Here is a 26,618-nt window from a genome sequence, read left to right as displayed (position 1 = left end):
GGTTGCTGGAACTGGCTCAGGCTCCCCGATTCTGAAAGGACCCAGATGAAACCACGTTAGCAATCTCCAGCAAATGCCATCCTGTCTTTTTTCCAGTCATCTTATCTCTTGCCAGTGACTCCTGTACAGCTGGAAAGTGCTATGGCCAGGCTGTTTCTCTGCAGAATACATACATTTTATGACAAAGCTGTACTAATGAGCTAATCTATGCAATTCACTTAAAAATTCATGTTTCTTAGGGTTGAAAATTGGCTTATTTGTCCTCTGATTCTGGCTTTTTATTCATCTTTGAATACAATTTTTCAAAAGGGAATAATTTGTTCCATATTGGTGACTGTTAATATTGGCATTGGTGTGCATGGGTTGAAATCTCAGCATTTTAGAACCCTGCTGGAATGTTCTGCTGCTACTTGTTAGGACATTTCTCATGCTCCAGAGGTTCCGTGTTTGAAACTGAAACAGCTATTTATATTCCTACTTGCAATATCTCAGTTATTTGGTGGTAATTCTTAAAGTGTGTCTAGAGCCAAATGGCACTGAATTTTTCCATTACTGAGACCCTTTTAATTATGATAATGTATAGAACACCATTGAATTAGGTTCTCAGGATCCCAGAATAGATAAGATAAAATTCCTGTTAATGGAAAGCTCATACCCTAATATTTCACCCAAGCTGAGATAGTTTCTATTCCCTAGCAAGCACTTTTCTCATAGAGAAAAATTTAAACTTAGGTTGGAGAGTTTCTTTTCTTTTTAAAGATGCCTCTTCTCCATTTGAATCTAAGGAATTAAATACAGAGGAGGAACACTAAAGAGGGTATATTTTATGTCCTAGTATATTCCTGGGATGCTCACTAGTTCGGGTGGACAGTCCTGTTTTATAACATTGGTCTCTTATTTCTTGCTGGAGTAAAAATGGCTGAAAAGTAACGGTTGTCTGATAAAGGAGGACATCCAGGAACACTCCGGCCTGTCCGCACTTTGTTCTGCTGCACACAGAGATTACGGCTGTAACAAGCAGCAAATCATAAGGGAGAGCGATTCCATAGCTCCAGATCATAGAATATTCTCCAGCAAGAAAGTACTGAACATGACCACTGTGAGGCACTTTTCTCTATTTTACATTCTTTTTTCTCTTCCTACAGCTTTTGCTTTGGCAATTTATATCTGTTTTACATCCTTATTTAAAAGATAATGCTACCCATTACCTATGAAATCAACCAAGAATTTATGGCATGACATTTAAGGCCATTAAACAAAACTTCTGTTAATGAGAAGCTCATACCCTAATAGTTCACCCAAGCTGAGATAGTTTCTGTAATTCCCCAGCAAGTCACGCTCTTCCTCTGTACTTTTCTACCATTACAGTCAACCCCAAGACCAAGCTCCAGCTTCGAGCTGTTTCTTAACCCTAACAGTCCTTTTTAATAGAAACAAAGCATTATACGGAACTTCAAAATATACCAGATCAATGCAGAATTGGTCCCGGTAAGAGTGGTTAAGAGCATGCAGAACTCAAATGCCTTGTCGTCTTTGTGCTTTGGCCGCACAGGCACGTATTTCCAGTTCCGGATTGTTCTGGCTAGTCTCAATGTTTCATTGTTACCTATTTCTGTGACTCTGTCACTCAGTGCATTTGTTGTTGCTTGGACTTACCTTCTCTAGTCTCTTGGGTGCAAATCCATCTCCAGTCAGCTTCATCATTTGCTCCACTAGAAGCCAAGCTGGAGCTCCTCTGTGTTTCCAGTGGAAGTATTCAGGGAAGGTCGTTGTACTGTGTTGTGAACCATCTTGAGTTCAGGGACGTCCTGTCCACCTCTGTACCTTCATGTTTTGTACTGTTAGGTACACAACAATTGTATCACTTATTCGGTTTTTGGTGGTTCTCTCTGTATACAGGTTAAGATGTTCTAAATTTATTTCCATAATTCTACTACATGGGACAATTTTTATTTCCCCTTGAGGCTCCACTCAAATGCCACATCACAAATAAAATATTTCTTGAATCCTCCCAGATGAAAGTAATGTTAACTTTCTCTGCATGCTCTGCAACACACTATGTCCCTCTCTAGGTTTTCCAGCATGTGTTACACAGCCATATACCTGTCTTGTATTCCACTCAAGATTGCAAGTTACTTAAGAAAAAGTCCATCTTAAAGAACTATAAATTCAATCTATAGTTAATTCAAACATGGCTTCAAACACAGGCTTCAAATATGGGTGACATTAAGCAAAAGACTTGACCTTTTTGAATCTCGGTTTCCTTACTGTGAGATGAGGGTAATAAGATCTCCTTCAGGGATTTTTTGGTCAAGATTAAAGTATCTTACAAACCTTGAGCATCCCAAATATAAATTACATCTTTCAGATTAATTATAAGACTTTCCTAGAACCTATTATCATCCCTTTTATGAAATACATAATTAATGTTTATTTGCATGTTGAAATAAAGTAAGTCAGAGGAATTGCTATTCTAGTATATATTAATGAAAATCATGTGGAAAAAAATTGTTCCATTGATAAGCTTGGGAAACATTTGAATTTTATCTGAATAATGCTTTTGGAAGGATTTAAACATTCATTTAGTTTTCTAAAGTGAATTATTTGACTCTTTCTCCACAGACAATCTCACAGGGTGGGTGCTCTTTGTGTATCTCCCAACCTCTGTTACAAGCTTTCCTTCTACTTCCTTTAGGGCCAGCACCCTGTTTGTGTCTCTTCGATGACAGGCAGGCTGGCAGGCTGTACAGACTCCAAGGTTGGCATCACCAAGGTAGATTCACCATGGCCCACAGTCTAATGTTATAGGTTCTTAAAATGGGCTTGTCTTCTAAATGTGGGTTGAAAGCCCACAGAGACCTCTTGTCTAATAGCATGCATCCCAACCATGTTAAAGAGGACACTGTACACACATGGCTTAGAAGAGTGCCTGGCACTGATGATTTCCATAACCCTTAACGTGCATATTTCCTTCTCCCATTCACTAGACGGTGCATTTTCTTTACCTTCTTGTGCATTAGAAAACAAACTCAGTTCAATTCAACATGCAAATGAACACTAACTGAGCATATGCTTCATACAAGGAACTATACTAAGTCCAGGGTAGTCTCAGAATTCAGCTGGGGAATGGAAAACAGTTTGTTTCCCAGTGTGGGTTCCTCTCATGGACTGATGCATATTAACCAAGTGTAGAGACTGGTAAATAAATACCAATGTGAATTTGTTAATTTGCCATTTTAATTCCAGTAGAAGACACCATACGAACAGGCCTGATTACATAATTTCTCCACCCACCTGCACAATGAGTTGATGCACAGAGCAAGCCAAAGCATGATTAGAAGGCTTAGTGATAAGCCTGAATTCCAAAAAGTAGGAAATGACTTACTTGATTTTAACAGGTGTCCCTCAGCTAAGCCCTCCACCCTTATGTCTGGCTTGTCTAACACTTTCCCTGCCAGATTTTTAGCAACTATAGTTCTGTTTATCTAACTGACATTATTATGATACATTTATTCTCAACCACATTCAGCCTCTATTCCCTGGAGGCTGACCAGACCTCCTCAGCTCCAATAATCCAAAAGGAACTGGGGAGGCTGAAATGGCCAAGGCCTGTTAGGCTACTAGGATGCCCAGACTCTGCCCTCTACAGGCAGTAGGAGGAGAATTTGACCAACTAACGTGCACACTCCCTTTTCACTTTCTCACTTAAAGCAAATTAAGTGGATTTAGGAAAAGTTTCAGATGACCCAGACTAGTACATAGATACTTTGCAGAGACTGCATCAGTCCTATGAATTAGATTGAAAAAATATCATGTTATTGCTTAATCAAACCTTGACCAGCAGTGAGACAGAGGCTGCTTCAGCAGCAGCTCAAGAGTTTAAGGACAGCTGGTACTTTAGTCAACTACATGATCAGATGACACGAGAGGAGAATGACAGATTTCATACAGGTAGACACGTAATCCCTAGCATGGACCCTCGCTGGGATCCTGACTCAAAATGAGGGGCCTGGAGACATGGGCACCTCTAGACCTGCATATTTGAGAGATTAAGGTGAACTAGGAGGAAGTCCAGGAAATATGCAGTGTTATCCACCATAACTCAGGGAAAGAAAACCCAACAGCTTTCCTTGAGTGAATGCAGGAAGCCTTGAGAAAGTGTACTCCCCTGTCACCAGACTCCATTGAGGGGCAGTTAATACTAAAGGACAAGTTTATTCTGCAGTCAGGAGCAGACATTTGGAGGAAGCTCCAGAAGCTGGCCCTGGGGACAGAACAGAGTCCAGAATCCTTATAAACCTAGCAACCTCGGTACTTTACAATAGAGACCAGAAGGAACAGGCTGAAAGGAGCAGGAGAGATCAGAGAAAAGCCACAGCACTAGCCACAGCCATGGCCTCAGGCAAGCAGACCCCAGGGCCTCAAATGAGGCAAAGGCTTGGGTTAGCTGCCAGTCTGGCAAAGCTTGTTACCACTGTGGCCTAATGGGACATTTTATAAGGAATTGTCCCAGGAGAAATGGACACCTCATACTTGCCCACTGTGCCAAGGGGAATCACTGGAAAGCCCACTTTCCCAGGGCCTGAGGTGGCTAACCAGATGACCCAGCAGCAGGAATGAAAATGCTCAGGGCAAGTGCCAGCAGAAGTCCTCACCCTCACAGAGCCACAGGTAAAGCTGACCACAGGGGCCAGGAAGTTGATCTCCTCCTGGACACTGGTGTGGCCTTCTCTGTTTTACTCTCCTGCCCTGGACAGCTGTCCTCCAAGTCTGTAACTTTCTGAGAAGTCCTAGGACAAGCAGTCTCCTGATACTTCCCCCAGCCCCTAAGCTGTAATTGGGGAGATATGCTCTTCTTTCTGCCTTCCTCATCATGCCAGAAAGTCCCACTCCCTTACTAGAGTGGGACCCATTAGCCAGAGCAGGAGCTGTTTTCTATATGAACATCAACAGAAAGGAAAGCTCTCTGTGCTGCCCATGATTTCAAGGTGGGATTAATCCCGAGGTTTGGACAATGGTCAGACAATTTGGACAGCCAAATAATGCATGTGAATTTGAGTAAGGCTAAGGGATTGCACCTCTTTTTTTTTTTTAAACAAAGACAGTACCCCTTAAGAAGAGAAGCCAAAAAGTGGCTACAGCATATTGTAAAGGACTTAAAAGCTTACAGCCTGGTACAGTCCTGCAGTAGCCCTTTCAATCCTCCAGTTTGAGGAGGACAAAAACCTAACGGGCAATGGGGGCTTGCGGAAGATCTCAGGCTTATTAATGCAACTGTACTTCCTTTACACCTGGCTGTGCCTAACCCTTACACCTTGCTCTCTTAAATACCAGGAGAGGCACAATGGGTTACAGTCCCAGACCTAAGAATGCCTTTTCCTGTGTGCCATTACATTCTGACTCCCAGTTTCTGTTTGCCTTTGAAGACCCTTTAGACCAGAGTTCTCAGCTCACCTGGACAGTGTTACCCCAGGGCTTTCAGAATAGCCCCAGCTGTTTGGCCAGGCTCTAGCCCAGGACCTTAGCAACTTTTTATATCCAGGTACTGTGGTTATTCAATAGCTGGATGACTTATTTTAACTGCAAACTCAGAAATCCAGGGTGAGCAGGCCACCCAGGACCTCCTAAACTTCCTTGCCACCTGTGGATATAAGGTTCCCTAACCAGAAGCCCAGCTTTCTAGGGTGTATCTTGTCTAAGGGCACTTGTGCCCTTGATAAAGAATGTCTCCAACCCATACTGGTCTTTCCCCATCTAAAGACTGTAAAACAGTTTTGGGAATTCTTGGGAGTAACTGGTTTTTACCGATTTCCCAGATGTGGTGAAATAGCAAAACCCCTACACACTCTGATTGATGAAACACAAAAAGCTAGTACCCATCTAATACAATGAGACCCTATAGCTGAGGCGGCCTTTCAGACTCTAACTCAGGCACTACTGCAGGTTCCAGCTCTAAGCCTCCGGACAAGAAACAAGTTCTCTCTGTTTCAGAAAATCAGGAGTGGCACTGGGGGTTCTCAGACTCTGGCATGCCACCAGTTGTGGTGCAGTCCCCTAAGTAAGGAAATTGATGCAGTAGTGAAAAGCTGACCACACTGCTTGTGAATTGTAGCCACAGTGGCTATACTGGTCTCAGATCTTTCCCTTGCACTTTTTTAACCGCTTCTAACTGTATGGACTTCACATAATGTGGCTGAAATTCTGGCCCCTAAAGGAGGCTCATGGCTGTCTGATAATGACTTAGTCAAATATCAGCTCGAAGGCCTGTACTTCAGCTGTGCACATTTGCAACCCTCAACCCAACTACTTTTCTTCCTGAGGAAGACACAGAACATGACTGTCAGCAGGTTACAGCTCAGAACTGTGTCTCAAGAGGATCTCTTAAGAACTCCTCTAGCCAATCCTGACCTTAACCTTAACAGAAAAACATTTACAGAAAATGGAGTTTGAAAAGCAGGATATGCAGTAGTCAGTGATCAAACAGTGCTTACAAGTAATTCCCTTCCTCCTGGAACTAGTGCCCAGCTGGCAGAACTGGTAGCCTGTCGGGGTCTGGCACGTCTGCTGGGGGGCTACGGACCTGCGGGAGTCTTCGAGACTGCTAACGTAGATGTCTCATTTAACTTGAGAGAGTGCGCGGAAAAGAAAGAATATAGAAAAGTAGAGTCTGGAGGGCTGCGTGAAGATTATGGCCAAAACAGCAAAATCGTAGGCCATCTGTAAAGTGCTTTCGATGCGGACAGTCTAGTCACATTGCTAAAAACTGCCCTCACCCTGTTGGTATTGCTTCCCCCCAGCCTGCGCCGTCTTTCCCTGCCACGCAGCAAAGGCCTCGACAGCCTAGTGAGTGTCCTCGGTGCGACCGTGGCAACCATTGGGCAAACGAGTGCAGATCTAAGAGGGATGCTCAAGGAAATTCTCTTCTCCCTCTTTCGGGAAACTCCCAGAGGGGGTCGCCTCAACCTCCGCAACCAATCGAGGCTCTTCCTCTCTCTCGACCTACTATTCAAGACTTGACCTCTGTCCCACCACCGAGATCCTATTAATGCCTGATTCCAGTGTGGTTCCAGGCCAAACAGGTATTTTTGGCCCATTACCAGATAGATATATAAGCCTTTTGTTAGGACATAAAGCAATTCCACATATTGTGCCCACTATTGTTGATCAAAGTTTCTCTGGAGAGCTGACTGTGTTAGCTTCTACTGCCGGAGGGGTAGTTACATTACAGCCAGGCTCTCCCTTCACGCAGCTTCTGCTTGTGCGTCACAGAAAGAGCACTATCTCAGATACGTCCCCTCCTTGGGACAAGAAAGATCCTTCTTACCTGTGCTAGGTACAAGCCATTTCGGCATCACGACCAGAAATGATTATTACCATTAATGGAAAGAAATTTAGGGGCCTTTTAGACACTGGAGCAGATGTTTCTGTGATCTCCTCAGAGTTCTAGCCCCCTGCATGGCCTGTCACTCAGGCTTATATGTCTCTACAAGGTATAGGCACTTCTTCTGACCCTTACCAGTCTTCCCAGTTGTTATCTTAGTCAGATGAAGAAGGCCATAGTAGCTCTTTCCGTCCATATGTTTTACCCAACATTCCCATAAATTTGTGGAGTCGTGATATTTTACAGTCTATAAATGCTCATTTAGTTACTTCTAGCCCTGCGCTAGATATCAGGATGAAACAAGGCTTCCATCCTTCTAAAGGTCTTGGTCAAAATTTACAAGGTGACCCTATGCCCTTAGAAGTTGTTCCTAAAAATGATCGTTCAGGGTTAGGGGTTTTTTCCAATGGGTCGCTGTGACTCCTGACACCCACGCTGATTCCATCACTTAGCTTTCTGATTCTCCTGTGTGGGTAGACCAGTGGCCCCTGTCTGCTGAAAAGATTGCTGCAGCTAGAGAGCTGATCCAAGAACAGCTTGCAGCTGGCCATTTAAGGCATTCTAATAGTCCATGGAATACTCCTATTTTTGTCATTAAAAAGAAATCTAGTAAATAGAGACTTTTACAAGACCTTAAGAAAGTGAATGAAATTATAGAAATCATGGGACCACTGCAACCTGGTCTCCCTTCACCTGTTGTTGTTCCTCAAAATGAGGAATTACTAGTCATTGATTTGAAAGATTGCTTCTTTTCCATCCCCTTAACACCTCAAGATTGCTGCAAGTTTGCCTTCAGTGTTCCTGCAACCAATTTTGACAGGCCTTTTGAGCGCTATGAGTAGACGGTTATTCCTCAAGGTATGGCGAACAGCCCCACCTTGTGTCAGAAATTTGTCGCTCAAGTAATTGCACCCGTCCCTGAGCGCTATCCGGATGTCCTTTTGTTACATTATATAGATGATCTCCTTTTAGCCGCTCCCTCCCCTGGCCTCCTACAAGAAGCCTTTCGAGACTTAAGCGACCTCCTCACAAATTCAAACTTAGTTATATCTCCTGACAAAGTCCAAAAAGTAACTCCTTTCCATTATTTGGGTCTCCTCATTGACTCCAATCAAGTGTCCTATAAGACTCCTGTCTTATCTACTGCCCATCTCAGTACGCTGAATGATTTCCAAAAGTTTTTAGGAGACATTAACTAGATCAAGCCTAGTCTTAAATTAACTACTGGTCAGCTTAAGCCTCTTTTTGATATGCTCAGAGGCCCCGCAGACCCAAAGTCTCCCCAGACACTTACTGTTGAAGCTGGACATGCCTTGCAATTGGTGCAAGATGCCCTCTCAGAAAAAAAACTAAACCGTGTCACTATTGTCTTGGTGTTTATGCATTTTACACACCTCTTACACCCCCACAGGTCTTTTCTGGCAAAAAGGAATCTTAGAGTGGCTCCATCTGTCTGCCAGTCGGCCTCGTATTGCCACTCCTTATCACGATTTAGTATCTATGCTAATGGCCAAAGGCCGCCTCAGGGCACTTACTCTCTTTAGCTCTGACCCACCTATTGTGATTGTTCCTTACACCGCCCAAGAACAATCTTGGTTGTGGTCATTTTCTGACTCATGGCAATTAGCTCTTGCAAATTTCACAGAGCAGCTTTCCTGCCACTATCCCAAAGACAAAATACTGCATTTTAATTCCAAATGTAATCTTATTTTCCCCAAGACATGTTCTTTGCAGCCGATTTCTCAGGTCGCTTTGGCATTCACAGACCATTCCTCAAACAGACTTGCCGCTGGACAAATTGATGATGTTCCCTTTTCTTTCCAGACACCTGAAACTTCTGCCCAAAGGGTGGAATTGCTTGCTGTTCAACATGTGCTCTCCACCTGTGGTCAATCAGTTAATATATACTCTGACAGTCAATATGTAGTTAACCTGATCAATCTGCTGGAGACAGCACCCTTGTCATTTTCTGACAGTTCTGCTATAACACACCTACTTCTTCCTTTACAGCAGACTATCTGCAAGCGGACTCATCAGTTCTTTATTAGTAACATTCGTGCACATACTGATTTACCCAGTCTTCTCTCTGCAAGCTACAAGAATGCTGATGCTCTCATATGCCAGTGATAGCTCCTGCCCTTTCTCCTCTAAGACAGGCTGAGATGTCCCATGCCCTGCACCAACAGGGCTCCCGTAGCCTGTGGCTGCAGTTTCAGATCACCATAGAACAGGCTCGTGCCATTGTTAAGCAGTGCCCTGCTTGTGTGACTCACTTAACTCAACCCACACATACCGGAGTAAACCCTCGTGGTCTACAACCTGGCCACATCTTTCAGATGGATGTCACCCATATTGCTTCCTTTGGTCGTTTAAAATATGTGCATGTAACTATTGACTTTTTCTCATTTTGTAATAGCTTCAGCCCATACAGGAGAGGCAGTCAAAGACGTGACTGCTCATTGTCTACTCGTGTTCTCCAACCTAGGTGCACCAAACATTTTGAAGACTGATCATGCCCCAGCTTACACCAGCTCTTTATTCCAAACCTTTTGCTCTCAATTCCAGGTGATTCATAAGACAGGAATCCCCTATAATCCTCAAGGAGAGGGAATTGTTGAATATGCTCATGCCACCCTTAAAACTTTATTACTTAAACTAAATAATTCACCTCCTTCCTTTTACAAGTCTCCACATGATGTACTTCGACATGCTCTTTATGTTCTAAATTTTTTAACCCTTGATGCAGACAGTCACTCAGCAGCTGATCGTTTCTAGCACCCAAAGGGCTCAGCCACGCCTATAGTGTTATGGAGAGATTTATTTTCTAATCAATGGAATGGCCCTGACCCTGTATTAGTTTGGGGCAGAAGCCACGTTTGTGTTTTTCCTAAGTCTGCCCCCTCACCTATCTGGGTGCCTGAGCGACATGTCAAGCATGCTCCGGAGAAGACAGTCCTCTCCGAGGCCAGTGACTATCCCTCTTCCTTCACTGACATCTCCTCGTCAGCCGAGCCCTCAGATGACTTCACCTAACTCCCTTCCCCTGAGAATCCGACGTCCACGCCTACAGAGGACGACATCCCGCCGTGTCCATCACCAGCGGCACCAGCCGACACCTCCTCAAAAGGTTCCAGTCCCGACCTACACCCAGATGCGACACCTAGTGGCTGATGCGTCACACATTGTCCGTCAACAAAGACATTCTCTTAATCCAGTTGCTCTATTTTTAGCCATGCTAGCCATTTTATCTTGTGATTCTACGTCGGCACACACTGTGCCTACTTATGATTCTCCTGACGCCTTTTGGGCCTATGTTCTTGATCCTCCTTTAATCCGTCCTGTTACTTGGGATGATCCTGCCTTTACTGTCTTCCTTAATGACACCTCAATATTTGGCACCCCTTCAGCCGCTCATATCTATCCTCAATCAGCAAATTATACCTTCTTTGGTCAATCCATTTCACCTCCTATGTGTTTTCATGCTGCCAAACTGTAATCTATGCCCTTTTACATGGAAGATCCACATTACACACCTGTAACTACTGCTCAGCCTTCACCCTCCTATTGCTTCAATTCAGGCATTCGCCCTTCCTTTGCTTATAGCGGCCTTGAAACTCTACCCAGAAATACTCCTCAATTTAATAGAAATTGGACTGCATCCTATATTAGACTCAAAGAATCGTTAGAAGTTACTCCTGCTAAACTGCCCATATATAACCAGCAACATTGCCATGTGACCAACAAATCGCTTGACCCTGCACCTGTCTAGCGCTCTTGTCTTCCCCCATCAGCTCATGCTCTTCGTTCCCACCTTGTTACAGGGTTTCCTCTTTATGATTGGTCTTTACCCTCTTCTCGTCTTTCTAGTATCCATCGATATGAGTCCCTCAGAGCATAGAACACTCCCCTGTATACCACAGCCTCTGGCAAAACCTATTCCTCTCTATAGAGGCTTTTCCTAGCTATTCATCCTCCTACAATTTACGCAGGCCACAGAATTAATGTTGATAAGCCTGTACAAACCTTCTCTATACGTTCATGCGTAGCTGCTCCCTATGCCTTTCTACTAGGGCCAGTATCTTTTCAGGTTCAAAATGGTCATTATACTATTTCCTGCTTGAATTGCCTACTCACAAATTGTATTGATGCCTCTATGTTCCCTGTTGACACAATTCTTGTTGTTCATCAACCCCCATATGTTATGCTTCCTGTAAATATCCCAGGTCCTTGGTATGATGAACATTCATACTCTCTGTTTTACAAAACCCAGTCTCTGCTCCTTCTGCATCAAAAACGCTTCCTTAGTTTACTCATTGCTGGAATTATAGCCATTGTGTCCGTGATAGCTTCTACAGCTACGGCTGCTGTCAGTCTTTCTAAATCTGTTAATACTGCTGTATATGTGAATCATTTAGCCAAAAATGTTTCTATTGCTATAGGATCTCAAATGTCTATTGATGACAAGTTAGAAGCTAAACTAAATGCCTTAGAACAAACTATAACCATCTTAGGAGACAAAGTGTATAACTTGCAAAATCGACTTTCATTTAGATGTCATGCTCACTATAAATATATATGTGTAACCAGTGCTCCTTACAATGACTCCCAGTGGCAGTGGCCACTTATTAAGGCCCATTTACAGGGCATCTAGTCTCATAACAGTCTCTCTCTTGACATCTCACGTTTGCAGCAAGAAATTTCGGCCATTGACCTTGCTCAGTCACAATTACCTGATGATGATTTTATTGCTCACAGTTTTGTTGATGCCATGTCCTCTTAGATAAATCAATTTCATCTTCCTTCCTTTTCATCTCTGCTTGCCATTGCTGTCTGTGTTTTTATATTGCTAATGTGCCTGCCATGTGTCTTCCGTCTTGTGTTCTCCACCATCCGAGAGATGCAACTGAAGCTGTTTACACTTCATTTGCAAAGTAAAAAAACGAGAGATGTGGTGTTCGCACCAAGGGCTCGAGACAGCTAGTTGACTCGCCCCAGTTTGGCTGCTGGACCTGTCTGCATTTCCCTACCTCGAGGGCTGTCCAGTGAGACAAAGGGCCGTGAGCTGACTCACTTAAAGCAACAACAGAATGCAAAGCAAAGGCCTGCAGTTTATGAGGACATTGTGCTGTCTGCTTCCATGTCCCCCTTCAGTCTCTGTGTAAGAAATAAACTTGCTGCAATTGAGATGCCTGAGAGGAGCAGAGACCTCTGCCCATATTTTCCCTGGAGCCAAGCCTTTGTTTTAGCTCCTGGTGAAAAACAGGTTTAACCAGCCACCTTAAGGGCGCCATTGTATCTTTGAAATGTAAACTACTACCACTAGCCCCCTTAAACTGCTTTCTGAGTGAATATCACAAGCCCCTGATAACTATTTTTTATAGAGTTTGTTTCCTTTCTGTCTACCCCTTTCTTTCTTTCTGCTGAGATAAGGTAAATGTAAACAAGAAAAAAGGTATAAAAGCTGTAACCCACAAAAATAAATTTGCTGCGTTTTGGCCATAATCTTCACGCAGCCCTCCAGACTCTACTTTTCTATGTTCTTTCTTTTCCGTGCACTCTCTCTCTCAGGTTGAACGAGACATCTACGTTGGAGGTCTCGGGGACTCCCGCAAGTCAGTAGCCCCCCGGCAGACGTGACAGACCCCAACAGTAGCCCTCACTCAAGCTCTAAAATTAGGAAAAGAAAAGAGAATAAACACACACACGGATCCCAGCTGTGCTCACCTGGTTCTGCATGCCCATGCTGCCCTATGGAAGGAAAGAGGGTTCCTAACCTCGGCAGGAACTCCCATTAAATACCACGGGGGAATTTTAGACTTACTAAAAGCTACCCAAGAACCCAAAGAGGTGGCAGTCTTACACTGCCGGGCTCACCAGAAAGGACATAAGGAAGCAGAAGGCAGTCACCAAGCTGACCTGGAAGAAAAAAGAGCAGCTAGACAAGAATTTACAGAAGAAACTTTAACGTGGGAACATGCTCTCCAGGAAACCAAACCTCAGTACTCATCAGAAGAGGTAAAGTGGGCAATCTCCCAGGGACGTAATCTTCCTTCAGGATGGCTAGCTACTGAGGAAGGAAAAGTGCTCCTACCTGCTGCCAGCCTGTGGAAAGTACTTACAACCCTGCATCAAACCTTCCCTATGGGTATAGAGAATACACGTCACATGGCCAAATCTATATTTACAGAGAAAAATCTCTCCATGGCTGTCCAACAAATAGTCAAAGGATATGAAATATGCCAGAAAAACAATCCTTTAGCACATTGCAAAGCTCCTCCTGGGGAACAGTGAGCCAGTCATTACCCAGTGAAGACCAACAAATGCACGTTACCCATGTGCCTGATTCTGGGGGATACCCATATCTGCTAGTATGTGTAGATACTCATACAAACCGGGTTGAGGCTTTCCCCTGCAGAACGGAAAAGGCCCAAAAGGTAATAAAAGTCCTGATTAATGAAATCATCTCTACATTTAGACTCCCTCACTCTCTTCAAATCATTAACAATCCTGCCTTCAAAGCTGCAGTGACCCAAGGCATTTCCAGGGCGTGAGGAATACAGGATCATCTCCACTGTGCTTGGAGGCCTCAGTCCTCAGGGAAAGTGGAAAAGATGAATGAAATTCTGAAGAGACACCTAAAGAAACTAGCACAGGAAACCCACCTCTTGTGGCCTTCTCTATTGTCAACAGCACTCTTAAGGGCTTGAAACTCTCCTCAGAAAATGGGACTCAGCCCCTATGAGATGCTTTATGGATGGCATTTCTTACTAGTGATCTTGTATTAGACAAGAAAACAGCAGATCTAATAAAAGATATAACCTCCTTGGTTAAGCACCAACACGCTCTTAACCCTTACCTGAAGGACACCCTAGGGAAAAAGGGAAAGAGTTGTTCTTCCCTGGAGACTTAATGCTTGTTAAGTCTTTCCCTTCAGACTCTCCCTCTTTAGGCCCATTTTGGGAAGGATCATTTTTGGTTATTCTGTCTACTCCAATGGCAGTTAAGGTGCTGGGAACTGACTCGTTGATTCATCACACTCGACGGAAGCCTTGCACACTTCCTAAGGAACATCATAGGCCCTCTACTCCGCAGCCTCAGTTCCAGGAGACAACCCTTTGTATACCTGAAACCCATTAGAAAAATACCTTTGCTCTTCCAACAAGATCTCCAGGAAAGTAACTACTCATGAGTCTAATTTACATCCTGGCATGACCAGAACTGTCACTCTTAACTTTGCTCTCTCAAACTCCATAGTACTTTTCCTAGTGGGGGGAAAGCCAGAGTAAGAGGGAAACTTAGTACTGGCATTAGAGAAGTTACTACCTCTACTCATTTTAATGTAAGCTATCTCAAGAGTCCAATAATAACATGGAGAAGGTTGCCAATTCTCTCTGCAAAGGCAGCTCACTCTGCAAAAACAGCTTAACTCTCTAGCTGCCACAGCTCTTCAAAGTAAAAGGGCCCTAAATCTACTAACAGCTGAGAGAGAGTGAAACTGTTTCTTTCTAGGAAATATGCTGCAACTTTGTAAACCAATTTACTGTTATCTTAAAGAACTCAGGGATTGATCGAACACAGGGCTAAAGACCTTCAAAAAACTCTATCATAAAGCTTGTTTAACAACTGGCTGTCCTGACTCTATCCTCTCCTAGGCCTGTTTCTAACCATTCTATATTTGTTGGTCTCTGGGCATCTCCTCTCTAACTTTCTTGTCACATTTATTTCTTCTAGAATTAAAACCATATGGCCACAAATAATTCTGCAACTGGAACCCCAGATGTCCTTGTCTCCTGAGCTCTATCGTGGACCTCTGGATCCACCTGCACCCCTGAAAGACTCCCCTCTGGAGGAAACCTCAACTGCCAGTCCTCCTCTACCCCCAATTAAGCAAAATGTAGCTGAAGAGTGACCACACCCATGTCCTAATAGAAGATGAACATTCCTGTTCAGAGTGGGGACTGAGAAAATGGATTAACTTCTCTTGCCAGGTTCACAATGGTCATGGTTTCAAAGGCAAGAGCTTTGCAGGGACATGCCTGACCTGCCTTCTTTAATGTCTCCATCCTGGAGCCTAGAGTTCTTTCTCTAACTTTCACAGGCACAAGAAAGGCAGACTGCCAAGGTGAGCTCCCTTTGTTAAGAAAGTCCACTAAAAGCTACGGAAGGACTGTGGGCTGGGCAACCAATCCAGCATCAGAGTCAAAAATTAGTCACTTCAGAGGAATTTGGAAGAACTTCTATGACTGCATGAGGACTTGAATGGGGTGGGAGTAACACCGAGATTAAAAGTCCCGCTGCCCCTTACCTGTGTGGACTCCATCTCTGGATCCCCTCCCACAGCAGCATGGGAGTTCCCTCTCTCTCTCCCTACTTCTCTTTCCTCTTGGCCTCCTCCCCCATTCTGGGGGGAAAGGACCAAGAACCTGGAACACCCAGTTACATTCTGATTTGACTTTTTAGAGTCTATGCCAAAATATACGGCTGTAAAACAAGTCGTTTCTAATGATCAGTTATGGTAATAACTCTTAGAGACTACTTACAAAAGCACAAACAAGAAACTGTCACAATGATTGTGCTTTGTGGACAACCTGATCTAATATGGTAAGAACAGAAGTGATTAGTATCATGATGTTCAGAGCCGTTCTGCTACTGAGTGTAAAATCACAGAACAGTGAGGTTGCTAATTCATGTTAAACTGTCAGGCCATTGCTTTGTTAATGAATTCTCTAAATGCATGATGTGATGCGATCCTCTGGCATATGCTTTAATGCATGGATGTATATTGAGCACATGCAGCACTGTGCTGTATCTTCTGCCTTTTTATTTCATTTATGCAACATCATATTATGTAGAAATAAAATCTCTAGGCTTTTTTGACCATATGTAATACTCTGCATAATATTTGGCTCTAAGATTTCATTAAAAGTGTAGATGTCAGAATGGTTATTCTAATAATTCTATTCTAATTCTAATTCATCTATTCTAATTAAGTAGTTGCAGAATACAAATAATTAGCAAGATAGCTGACTAGTGATATTTGAAACTCATCTCTCCTACAAGGAAAGACTGTGGTGACTGGAAGCCCAGGGGAGTGTCAATGTAGACACTCACCCTCTGTAGCCCCATCCCCTCCACCTGGATTGGATTGTCCCAGAGACAGGAGGAATTCCCTATGGGAAAATGTAAGCAGAAAAATCCTATCAGCCTTCATTGCCACCACAAATATCTACAGTTCTTACCACAGGAGAATTCCACAATCCCTGCAAGCCCTGAGTCTAGTTGGGAGTGCTAACCAGAGTTCACACAGCTGCAGTGTTCTGGATCAGCAGCATCAAATGTATACTTTCCACTGCCCCATCACCCCTTGTAAGCCAAGCTGCTGTAGCTCAGCACCATCATAAGACAAGAGCTCCCTCTGGAGTGTGTTCTGGTCTGTGGTCCAGTAGCCGCTGCATCTCTTCAACACTGGGGCTTCATTTTCATTATTCGAAGCCCACACAGGTGGCTAAGTAACACAACCCTAGCTTTGCAGAGCCGGAGCCAAGGACTGCCTGGGACTCTGTCCTTCACAGCAGAGGAACCAGCTCCCACTACCATCACATCTACTGGAAGAAGAGTCTGGCAGTCTTGCCCAGGACAAAGCTTTCCTTGAAGCAGCCAAACTGTTGCATGTTTTTCCCAAAGTAGGAAATGGTTGTGAGTCGCCGAGCAGCTGACATACCTCTGGGAGAGCACAGCAACTACACACACATGTTCAGGGCTTCAGGAGGAATCTGCTGCACCACCTCTTGCAAACACATGCCCAGGCTAATCAAGAGCTGGGCACCTAAATCTCACACATAAAAAGCAGCCCCACAGGCTGTTCCTGGGAGAGGCACCTCCAGGCCAGCCTTGCAGCTATAACTCCACATTTCATGATTGAAAAACATCCCTGCAGGCCACCCCAAGAGGTATGGCTGGGCATCTCTGTGCCTGTGTCACAGGCCTCAGAAAAAGCCTTGTGGTCAACCTCCATCAGATATATTCAGAAGCCAGCCAAGAAGTTGTGCAATCATGTTTTGAGCCTGAGAATCATCCCCATCTGAACCCCCAGGACAACTAAGCAGCTGTGTGCCTGTGTGCTCAGCCTGATACACAGGACAATGGGCTGCCCCTGGATGAAATAACCCCATGCTGACTGAGCAGCTGTGTACTCAGGTGCCGGGGCTGAGAAATAGCCCCATAGGATGTTCATACTCTACACACCCCCAGGCTAGCGGAGACACCATGCAGCTGCATCCTGGGCCTGAAAAACAAACCCAAGGGCCTCTGATACTGATCCTGTCCCACTGAGCCCACTGAGAACCATTACAGCGACTTGTGGAGCTTATGAAACAGCTCCAAAGGCCTCCTGGCAGTCACACCCCAAGGCTGGCCGGGTAAATGTATATCCATGCCCCTGGCCAGACTAACAACCCTGTGGTACTAACCACAGTGAAGTAGACTGCGAGTTGATTAACCCACATTATAAACACACACACCTCTGACCGGAGAAACAACATGGCAAGCCCTCCCCTGGCAAAGCGGAACTACCATTACCACAAATGTTCTTAGCCTGGGCCACTGAAACACTCACCATCATCCCTACATGGATGACAGCTGAGAAATACATGGAGACTATACCACTGCATCCACCTAGAAGTCGGGTGTATTAGTCCGTTCTCACACTGCTAATAAATACACACCTGAGACTGGGTCATCTATAAAGAAAAGAGGTTTAACTGACTCACAGTTCAGTATGGGTGGGGAGGCCACAGGAAACTTAGAATAATGGGGAAAGGGAAAGAAAACACGACCTTCTGCTGAGGGATAACATTAGGGGAAACACCTAATGAGATGATGGGGAGATGGATGCAGTAAACCACCATGGCCTGTATATGCCTATGTAACAATCCTGCACGATTTGTACAAGTCCCAAGAACTTGAAATATAACAATAAAAATAATTTAGATTCATTCTCAAAGCAAAATAAAAGTCTACAGTCTATGCAAGACATAGATACAACTAAAAATAATCTAGAATTATGAATAAAATACACAGAGTAACATGTGAAACAAATGCAAACATGGAGAAAAAAGAATTTGGAATACTGATATCAGACATACAGTGCAATTCATGACAAAAAATAAAAAATTCCTTGTAATACAAAAAACAAAAATTTATAATAAAACTATGAGTTATTAATCCATACACCAAAATCCCACAGCAATGACATACATCAAGCAGAAATGAGAAACATGCCAAGAGAAACTGATAGAAACACACTCAGAACAGAACACCACTCTTAGTCTAACGCAGGTAAAATAAAGAAAATACAAATAAATATATAAAAGAAATAGGTAGATCAAATATATATATATATTAAATAAGCTTAAAAAGACAAATCTGTATTCTAAATTAATTGGCAAACAGATTATATATATTCAAGATGTGCGGTGTTATGATTTGATATACATATTCTATAATGATTATCACAATCAAGTTAATCCATCATTTGTTCTTAACCACATATGAAACATTCATGAAAAATGAATCACAAAGAAAAGTCAATTAGTACCTAACACCATTAAGACCCTAGAAGAAAACCGAAGCAAAACCATTCAGGACATAGGGATAGGCAAGAACTTCATGACTAAAACACCAAAAGCAATGGCAACAAAAGCCAAAATAGACAAATGGGATCTAATTAAACTCCAGAGCTTCTGTGCAGTAAAAGAACAGTCATTAGAGTGAACCAGCAACCAACAGAATGGGAAAAACTGTTGCCATCTACCCATCTGACAAAGGGCTAATATCCAGAATGTACAAAAAACTAAAACAGATTTACAAGAAAAAAACAGAAAACCCATCCAAAAGTCAAAGAAGAATATGAACAGATACTTTTCAAAAGAAGATATATATGAGGCCAACAAACATACAAAAACATGCTCATCATCACCGATTATTACAGAAATGCAAATGAAAACCACACTGAGATGCCACCTCATGCCAGTTAGAATGATGATCATTAAAAAATCTGGAGACAACAGATGCTGGAGAGGATGTGGAGGAATAGGAACACTTTTACACTGTTGATGGGAGTGTAAACTAGTTCAACCATTGTGGAAGACAGTGTGACGATTTCTCAAGGACCTAGAAATAGAAATTCCATTTGACCCAGGAATCCCATTACTGGGTATATATTCAAAGGATTATAAATCGTTCTACTATAAAAACACATGCACACAAATGTTCATAGTGGCACTGTTTACACTAGCAAAGACCTGGGACCAACCCAAATGCCCATAGATGATAGATTGGACAAGAAAAATGTGGCACATATACACCATGGAATAGTATGCAGCCCTAAGAAATGATGACTTTGTGTCCTTTCTAGAAACATGGATGAATTTGGAAACCATAATTCTCAGCAAACTGACAGAAGAACAGAAAACCAAACACCACATGTTCTCACTCATAGGCAGGTGTTGAATGATAAGAACACATGGACACAGGGAGGGGAGTATCACATACTGGGGTGTGTTGGAGGGACCAAGGGAATGACAGTGGGGTGGGTGGGGAGGTTGGGGAGGAATAACATGTGGAGAAGTTCCAGATATAGGTGATGGGGAAATACAGGCAGCAAACCACATTGCCATGTGTGTACCTATGCAACAATCCTGCATGATCTGCACATGTACACCAGAACCTAAAGTACAATTTAAAAAAGTCAATTAGTGTTTCCATCAATTTTGTTTCGTAGATCTATCTTAACACATTGCAGTAAAACTATAATTTTTTTATTTGTAAAACTCTCTCTTTAAAAGTAAAATCCTCTATATTAAACCATTTGTGGAATAGACTAATGACAACATGTAGAATTTCTAAAATTAATAATGGAAACACTCCACATAAGTAACTATTGGATAAAAAATGTGTGTCCTCATGGACTTATATAAATAAAATAAAAATAAATGCTGAACTCAAAACAATGAAGCTAAGTACCCTGGATGATGCCTATAATCTCAGTGCTTTGGAAGGTCAATGCAAAAGAGTTGCATCCAGCCAGGAGTTGGAGACCAAACAGGGCAACACAAGGAGACAATGTCTCAAAATAAAAAAAAAATTTTCCCAGAGTGGTACTGTGTGCCTGTAGTTCCTGCTACTCCAGAGGTGGGGACAGGAGAATTACACAAGCCCAGGGGTTTGAGGCTGAGACTGCGGTGAACTATGATGTGGCTACTGGACTCCAGCCTAGGGACAGAGCGAGACCCTGACTTACAACAAACAAGCAAACAAACAACCAAAAATGTTTCCTGGACAAAATAGAGATGGCTGACCAGTCACAGCCAGCAAGAACATGCCCCGTGGAGAGACTAAGACATAGAAAACACTGGTGCAGTCTGAGCAGATCTTCAGAGGGAAGGCATTGAGAATAGAGGGAGAACACAGATCCTGGGATGAAGGAAGAGGAAACTGAAAACTCTGCCTGGGGCTACCACACACCAAGATTCCTTTTTGGGTCCCAGGGACTACTGGAAAATGGGTGAATTGAATAGTCAAGGAATGACTTCCTCTTGCTATGGACCTCTGGAATCATGGCAGCAACAGATCCCATGATGCCCACAGACACCTGAGCTATCAGGGTTAGCTGCTTAAACAGGGGCTGTGGTAGGGCTCCAGCCTCTGCACTGCCCAAAGGGTTTGGTGCAGAAATGTCTTCAGTGGAGTATGACCAGGAATGCCTATCCCCCAAGGCTCTCCATGTGCCCTTAGGAGACTTTAGCCTTAGAGGAACTGTTAGACCTGAACAGAGCAAGGTGGCCTTGCCTTTAAGATGAAGCAGTCTGACTTGAGTTCCCCCTTGTCAGCTGGCCTCTTCCAGGCCCAAGCAGGGCTGTGTGTTCTCACAGGACATCCTTGAATGCACAACCAGAGTGCCTCCAGCACTGAACCTACCATGTAACACAATCAAACCCCCAAAACAGCAAAAAGATAAAAGAAAAACAAAATCCAAAGGACAGCAACTTCAAAGATTAAAGGAACATTAACCCACAATAATGAAAAAGAACTAGCACAAGAATTTAGGCAACTCCAAGAGCTGAATGTCTTCTTACCTCCAAGCACTGTACGACTTCCCCAGCAATGGTTCTTAACCAGGCTGGAATGACTGAAATAGAATTCAGATATGGATAGGAATGAAGATCATCAAGCTTCAGAAGAAAGTCCAACCCCAGGCCAAGAATCCTAAGGAATACAGTAAAACAATGCAGGAGATAAAGGTGACATGGTTATTCTAAGAAGGGCCAAACTGATCTGATATAGCTGAGAAACTTCTGGCGAGAATTTCACAACACAACTGCAGGTATTAACAGCAGAATAGATCAAGCTGAAGAAAGAATCTCAGAGCTCAAAGACCAGTTCCCTGAGATAATTCAGTCAGAAAAAATAAAAAAAAAAAATAAAGAAGAATTAACAAAACCTCCGAGAAATATGGGATTATATAAAGAGACCAAGCTTATGACTCAGTGGCATCCCTCAAAGAGAAGCCAAGAAAGAAAGTAATTTGGAAACTATATTTCAGGATATCTTTCATGGAAGTTCATCAGCCTTGTTGGAGGCCAATATTCAAATGCAAAAGATGCATAAAATCCATGCAAAATACTACATAAGAAGCCCATCCCTGAAACACATATTCATCACATTTTCCAAGGTGAAAACCAAAGAAAAAATGTTGAGAACAGCTGGAAAACGGGACATGTCACCTAGGCAGAAAAACCCATCAGGCAAACAGCAAACCTTTCAGCAGGAACCTCAAAAGCCAGAAGTCATGGGTGTCCTGTGTTCAGCATTCTTATGAAAAGAATTTGCATTCAAGAATTTTGTATCCAGCCACATGAAGCTTCATCAGTGAAAGAAGATCCAACTCATTTGTCCTTAACAATCAAAAGAGAAAATAAAAAATACAAGATCCATTCCAGATGAGAAAATCCACAGACCAATAATGAGTTCTAAAGCTGAATCAGTAATAAAAGGCCTACCAACAAGAACAGGCCCAGAACCAGTTGGGTTCACAGACAAAATCTCCCAAATGTACAAAGAAAAACTAGAACCATTGCTACTGAACCTCTTCCAAAAGGTTGAGGAGGAGGGACTTCTCCCTAAGTCATTTTAAAAGGCCAGCCTCATCCTGATACAAAAACCTGGAAGACACACATAAAAAAAGAAAACTTCAGGTGGAAATCTTTGATGACTATTAATGCTAAAATTCTCAACAAAATATTGGCAAACTGAATCCAACAACACATCAAACCACTAATCTATAAAGATCAAATATTCTTTATCTGTAGATTGCAAGGTTGGTTCAACATATTCAAATCAATAACTGTGACTCATCACATGAACGGAACTAAAACCAAAAATACCAGGTTTAGTTGCGTATAAAGACTGAGAGCACATTTCAGAGACTTAAAAATCTGGGATTTTCTCCAAGAAATCCTTTTTCAGGCCATTTTCTCCTGCATGAAAGTATTGCTACAAAAAAAAAAAAAAAAAAAAAAAAAAAGCAGAGGTATTTAAAAAGAATTGGAAGAAGGAATTTATTACTGTAATAGGGAAGTTCAACTGGAATAATACAATTTGATCAGTGCAAGATAGGTACAAAAACTGGTGCCACGTTCTCCTATTGCTACATTATTATCATCTAATTCAGCTCCTCTTGATATCTCTGAAGTGACACTCAACATCACAGAGCTCATATCCCAGATGGCCTAAGCCTTTTTCTCTAATGCAACACTTTAAGCAGGTGAGATTATGGCGAGGTAGCAGTCAGAACACTCACAGAGTAACATTATATACGAACTCGCTAGTATAAAAAAAAAAGAAGCTGTTTGTTTTATATGAGTAAACACTCTCCTAATGGTCGTTTGTTCTGTTTTGTCTTGTTTTTTGTACTTTAGGTTGTGGGCATGTGCGCAGATCATGTGGAGTTGTATAGGTATGTATGTGGCAAGGTGGTTTGATCTATTTATGCTTTCTATGTGGATAATTATGTTGTCTGCTTCTACAATTTTTTAAAATTGTCTTGTTTTTATGTAGAGAAAAAGTAATAAACCCATATTTTATGTGAATATAACATTTAAAGAAAAGTCACATGGAGAGCATGATATTAGGACTCCAATGAGCCAATTTATAGAGGTGCAAAAATCCTAACACTGGAAGACAGAAAGTGGTCACTTTGGACATAAGAATTAAAACAGCAACAGCTCTTCACACTAACAAAGTATATAATGAGCCCTCACCACTAAAGGTCACCACTGAAGTACAAATGGAGTCACCTTTTTTCTTTCCTTCCTCCCCCACACCAGGGAGGCTACCACCAGGAGAAAGAGGGTGACTACACATGAAAAAAGGTCACACCTTTTTCATTTACCCTTTGCACTACAAAAAAATTACAGCCTGCTTTTGGGAGAGAGGGTTTTTGTTGTTGTTGTTCTTTCTTGTTTTTTGTTTTCTTTTGAGACAGGGTCTCCCTCTGTTCCCTAAGCTACAGTGCAGTGCTGCGATCATTGTTCACTCCAGCCTCGACTTTTAGGGCTCAGATGATTCTCCCACCTCAACCTCCTAAGTGCCTGGGACTAGAAATGTGCACCACCATGCCTGGGTCTCCCAAAGTGCTGGAATTACAGGCATGAGCTGCCATGCCAGGCTGAGAATAGAGCTTTGAACCAAAGCTTTAATGTGAGCACAATGAAACCTTAAGAAATGAGTAATTTTCTAGCAGCACAAGTAACTAATACAGTATGAACCTGGATTGTGATATCCCAAAGTGCTGCACCCGGCCATAACACTCTAAGTAAGACAGTATGAGAGTTGTGGTTTACTGCCCTTAGTTATGGAGAAAGACTATTCTGTTTTAAAACAAGTATTATCTAAAGAAATGTGCCTAAAACCTTCAAGAGGGACTCTTTAAACATATACACTGTAAGTTTTTCCTTTCTCGAATTCCTTGTCTGTTGTCTTCCATGTATACACCTTACCTGTGTGTGTTTTTTAAAATAAGATATTGAGGGTTATATGGACATCAGAGGAGGAGGAGGATTTAAAAATCTTGCTAACATAGCGAGCAGTGCCTCAACACTTTTCCAAAACCTGCTGGGGGAAAACATTTACTAGACTCTCAAAATACATATTTCCTTTTTTAAGATAAAATGTAAAATTTACTCTTCAATTAGGTCAAACATAGTCTTGAACTGGCTTTGTAAGGTAGTACAACCCTTAAAAAGCGCAATTAGGAACATAACTTTTCTGACAGGTATGGGTAGAAACAACAGGGCTCTTATTAACAGTTGCTTCCACAATTTAAACAACATTAGTGTCCCTCTAACCAGTTCAGATTTCAGTTGTTATGGTATATTAGAGGACAAACGTCACAGGCTAATTCTGTAGACCACTCATCGCTCTGTGGATTGTATATACATATCATTAGTGACCAAACTCTTCTTTCAAAAAGGTGATTGGTCACTGTGTATCTGTTCACACAGACAACAAAGTGCGGTCACCTTGTTTCACAGTTATAAACCCATGTGGTTGTTTTACAAACCTGGATAATCAAAAGATGAAATTGGGCAGGAAAAAGGAAAAGTGATAATGCTGGAATGAATCACGCATAAAGTGCAAATGGGTTGACTGAAGAAATTACTGCCCGTTGGAATACTGACACTACTGCCATGGAGAGACTCTAGGTGAGCATCCGAGGAGACTACGAAGCTGGGGCTACTAACGTAAGTGAGGAAAAAGACACAGATATCCTAGCAAAATTTACATGGAGAAAAACTCACATCTAAGGAACTCACAAATAGGTGATGATGTAAGAAGCTGGAAGGATTACAATGTTGGTGGATTGTCAGAGTCCTAAGTTTGGATCCGTTTCTGAGGCATAGAAAACACACTCACCCCTTACTATACCAGGGGAAGTAAAAGGCACTCACTGTTCAAACTACTCTTAAAAAGACTTTTACAATAAAGCACTCTAATTCTAAACAAATATTTTCCTGTATTTAAATTTCCATATACATTTATCGCTGGAAGTAAGAGGTTTTTTTGTCCTGTTTTTTGACAAAATGTTTTTAAAGGTCACAGAACTTTAAGTTTTCTGTCAGTTATCAGGATTGCTTTGCAGTTTGTCTCCAGCTATTTTCATAGTCCTGTATTACTGTGAAAAGAACCACACATGTACTTCAGCTGATTCATTTACTGCTTTGGTTGATACTGAAAGTATAAAAGCTGCTTCATTCAGTCCCATGTGTGACACTGTACAATATCTTGTACCTCACATCTGGAAGGTTGGCCTCACTACAGCCTTGAATACATGTGTGGTGAAATTTGTCAATTGTCTATCCCAGCATAAAAATAACTGAACCAAAGCATTTTGAAGCTGAACACAGGATATCTCGATCAACTAGTTATTTGCCCAAAAGAGCAAAAAGCAGCCTATATTTCCATATTCATATTTGAATATGGAATTAATTTAACATATTCTTTATTCAACAGTTTAGTGAGCAATTCAGAAAAGTTTGATGAGAGGCTGTGCCTGCTACATAGTACTGCTTCTTCTAAATCCCTAGGGATTGGGCTGCATCTCAAGTCACCATCTGTGTGTTTAAAACATGCCCCTTGTCACTAACATTGGGTCATGAATACTTCAAGAATGAGTAGTGCCCAAGGGAGTATACGCTGACAAAAAGCAGGAAGCTGAAATAACTGATTATCTGCTTTGTTTGAACTTCTCTTCAAAAGAGCAGCTTTTGAGGATTAAAAATTCCCGTTTACTGTCATTATAACATGGGATTAATAAGCACTTTGAGTCTCTTACCTACCATACTCTTAGTATGCTATGTGAGGGAATGACCAGTCTCACACATTTAATAGACTACTCATATAATGCTTTTGATTAGTAATGACCTATAAAATGTGAGATGGAAAAACCTACATAACCCCTGTAGGTTAACCAATTGCTTAAGTTTCTCACAAATCATAATCTGTCCCCATGCACCTTTGCTGGACCCCACAAAACAAGGAGGTGGACTATTTTCTTGGCTGCTTCAAAAAACACAGAGTTCTCTCTTCCCCCAGCTCCCTCTGCTTCTTTTCTGGGAGAAGCAGGATATCAGCATTTCTCATGTTGCCCCCAATACTACCTGTTACTGAGGCAGAGTTC

General features: G+C 42.3%; 1 protein-coding gene across 4 annotated transcripts in view; it reads right to left on the bottom strand.

The window, feature by feature from the left end:
* Window positions 1–26,618, bottom strand: part of LOC128931906 (uncharacterized) — a 236,025-nt gene that overhangs the window by 12,996 nt on the left and 196,411 nt on the right. For 3 of the 4 annotated variants that reach the window (XR_013533582.1, XM_078368113.1, XM_078368114.1), the window contains one exon: window positions 1,657–1,838. The gene's annotated coding sequence lies outside the window, so the exon portion shown is untranslated. Of the gene's footprint in view, window positions 1–1,359; window positions 1,839–26,618 lie in introns of those variants that run through there. The other variant, XM_054254754.2, reaches the window with a different exon arrangement.

The sequence above is a fragment of the Callithrix jacchus genome, chromosome 4 (assembly GCF_049354715.1).
Source record: "Callithrix jacchus isolate 240 chromosome 4, calJac240_pri, whole genome shotgun sequence".
NCBI classification, from domain to species: domain Eukaryota; kingdom Metazoa; phylum Chordata; class Mammalia; order Primates; family Cebidae; genus Callithrix; species Callithrix jacchus.
Note: the sequence above shows the minus strand (reverse complement) of the source record. Positions and strands in the feature narration are given on the sequence as shown.